This window comes from Muntiacus reevesi, chromosome X (genome assembly GCF_963930625.1).
Source record: "Muntiacus reevesi chromosome X, mMunRee1.1, whole genome shotgun sequence".
Classification (NCBI taxonomy): Eukaryota; Metazoa; Chordata; class Mammalia; order Artiodactyla; family Cervidae; genus Muntiacus; species Muntiacus reevesi.
The window spans coordinates 49,248,492-49,251,750 of NC_089271.1; positions in this window are offsets into that span (position 1 = coordinate 49,248,492).

Genomic DNA, 3,259 nt, shown 5'->3' on the forward strand with positions numbered 1-3,259 from the left:
ATTAGATCATGAGATTGGAGCCTTCATGAATGAGATTAGTGTCCTTACAAAAGAGACCCAAGAGAACTCCCTTGTCACTCTTGCCATGTGAGGACACAGTGAGAAGATGGTTGTCTATGTACCAGGAAGCATGCCCTCACCAGACATAAAAATCTATGAGTGCCTTCATCTTGGGCTTCCCAGCCTCCAGAACTGTGAATAGTAAGTTTTGGTTGGCTTATAGTCTGAGTCTGTGGTATTTTGTTATAGCAACCCCAACAGACCAAGACAATATTTTGTCTTTTTGTTGTTATAATAAATGGACTTCTTTTCTGTACATCATCTAAACTGAATGATTTCTATAATTTTATATCCTGCTACCTTGCTGAGTTCTCTTGTTTGTAATTGTTTTCTATTGATTCTCTTGGGTTTTCTGACTATACAGTCTTATCTATAAGTAATGACAGCTTTACTTTCTCCTTTCCAATTGTAATTTCTTTTTCTTTTCTACTCACAGTGTTTCTGCTACCTTAACTATAATGTTAATTTGTAGTGGAGAGAGTAGATACCCTTGTGATTTTAGTATATAAACACTGCTAGTGTTTCCCCAGTTAAGTGCTAGATTTGGGGAGCTGTATATAAATACATATACATACATATACAAATATAAATACATATACATACACATAATTGTATTAAGGGAGAAACCATATATTCCTCTTCTGCTGAATTCTTTTAATAAAGAATGGATATTGAATTGTGTCACATGGTTCTCTGGGATCTCTGAAAATGATGATATGATTTTTCTCCTTAGATTCACAATGTTAGATTGTATTAATGATATTGCATGACTTTTGGAATAAATGCCACATAATCATGGATTCTGTTTGCTAATAATTTTGTTTAGGATTTTGTATCAGTATACATAAGTAAAAATTGCTCTTTATCATTTTCTTTTTTTTGTGGAATCTTTGTTAGATCTTGGTATCAATGTTATACTCACTTCATAAAAGGAATTTGAAAGTGTTCCACTTTTGTCTAGGCTCAGAAAAATAAGAACAGCATCAAATCATCTGCTTTTCAGTGTTAGTAGACTTCCCCTGTGGAGAAGGCGATAGCACCGCACTCTAGTACTCTTGCCTGGAAAATCCCATGGACGGAGGAGCCTGGTAGGCTGCAGTCCATGGTGTCGCTAAGAGTCAGGCAGGACTGAGCGACGTCACTTTCACTTTTCACTTTCATGCATTGGAGAAGGAAATGGCAAGCCACTCCAGTATTCTTGCCTGGAGAATCCCAAGGACAGGGGAGCCTGGTGGGCTGCCATCTATGGGGTCGCACAGAGTCGGACACAACTGAAGCGACTTAGCAGCAGCAGCAGACTTCCCCTGTGAAATCATAATGGCCCAGTGCTTTTGGAGGAAAGTAGCTTTTCATAACTTTTTCTGTTTCTTCCTTGGAAATTGGTCTATATGAACTTTGCTCTTTTAGAGTTTTGGTAAATTATGTTTTCCTAGGATGTTTCCCATTCCTTCAAGGTCTTTAAAATGATTTGAATAGAGTTGTATGAGGAATCCCTTATAATGTGTAAAATGTCCTCGTACTGTGGTTATGTCCAGCTTTTTGTTTCCTGGTTTGTATTTGTGCTTTCTTCTTTTCTTGATTATTATTTATGGCCTATATATTTCTTTTTCACAGAATTAGTTCATCTGTTTATGTATTACTTATACTGTTGTTAATCAGTTGCTAAGTCATGTTCAGCTCTTTGCAACGCCATATACTGCAGCACACCAGGCTTCCCTGTCTTTCACTATGTCCCAGAGTTTGCTCAAATTCATGTCTATTGAGTCAGTAATGCTATCTAATCATCTCATCCTGTGCTGCTCTCTTCTCCTTTTGCCTTCAATCTTTCCCAGCATCAGGGTCTGTTCCAATGAGTCAGTTCTTTGCAACAGGTGGCCAAAGTATTGGAGTTTCAGCTTCAGCATCTGTCCTTTCAATGAATATTCAGGATTGATTTCCTTTAGGATTGACTGGTTTGTTCTCCTTGCAGTTCACGGAACTCTCAAGAGTCTTCTCCAGCACCAAAATTCAAAAATATCAATTCTTCAGCATTCAGTGGTCAAACTCTCACATCCATACATGACTACATGACTGCTGGAAAAACCATAGATTTGACTATATGGACCTTTGTCAGCAAAGTGATATCTTTGCTTTGTATATTTATTTATTTATTTGGCTGCACCGGGTCTTAGTTGTGTCACATAGGATCTTTACTTATGGCATGTGGGATCTAGTACCCTGACCAGGGATCGAATCCAGCTGGGAGTGGGGAGTCTTAGACATGGGACCAACAGGGAAGTCCAAAAATCTTTGCTTTTTAATATGCCATCTAGATTTCTCATAACTTTCCTTCAAGGAGCAAGTGTCTTTTAATTTCATGGCTATAATCGCTGTCCGCAGTGATTTTGGAACCCAAGAAAATAAAATCTGTCACTGCTTCCACTTTTTCTCCTTCTATTTGCCATGAAGTGATGGAACCAGATGCCATGATCTTAGATTTTTGAGTGTTGAGTTTTAAGTCAGCTTTTTCATTCTCCTCTTCCATCCTAATCAAGAGGCTCTTTAGTTCCTCTTCACTCTCTGCCATTAGAGTGGTATCATCTGATTATCTGAGGTTGTTGAAAATTTTCCCAGAAATCTTGATTGCAGCTTGTGATTCATCCAGCCCAGTATTTCACACAATGTACTCTGCACAGAAGTTAAATAAATAGCATGAGAATATACAGCCTGGTCATACTCCTTTCCCAATTTTGAACCAGTCCATTGTTTTATATAAGGTTCTAAGTGTTGCTTCTTGACCCACATACAGGTTTCTCAGGAGACAGGTAAGGTGGTCTGGTACTCCCATCTCTTTAAGAATTTTCCACAGTTGGTTGGATGTCTCTTGTGTTGTTGGAAAAGGGTGTTTGCTATGACCAGCGTGTTTTCTTGACAAAACTGTTAGCCTTTGCCCTGCTTCATTTTGTACTCCAAGGCCAAACTTGCCTGTTAACTCTGGGTATCTCTTGACTTCCTCCTTTTGCATTCCAATCCCCTGTGATGAAAAGGGCATCTTTTTTGGTGTTAGTTGTAGAAGGTACTGTAGGGCTTCATAAAAGTGGTCAATTTCAGCCTTTTTGGCTTTAGTGGTTGGGGCATAGACTTGGATTACTGTGATGCTTAATGGTTTGCCTTGGAAACAAACCAAGATCATTCTGTCATTTTTGAGGTTGCACCCAAG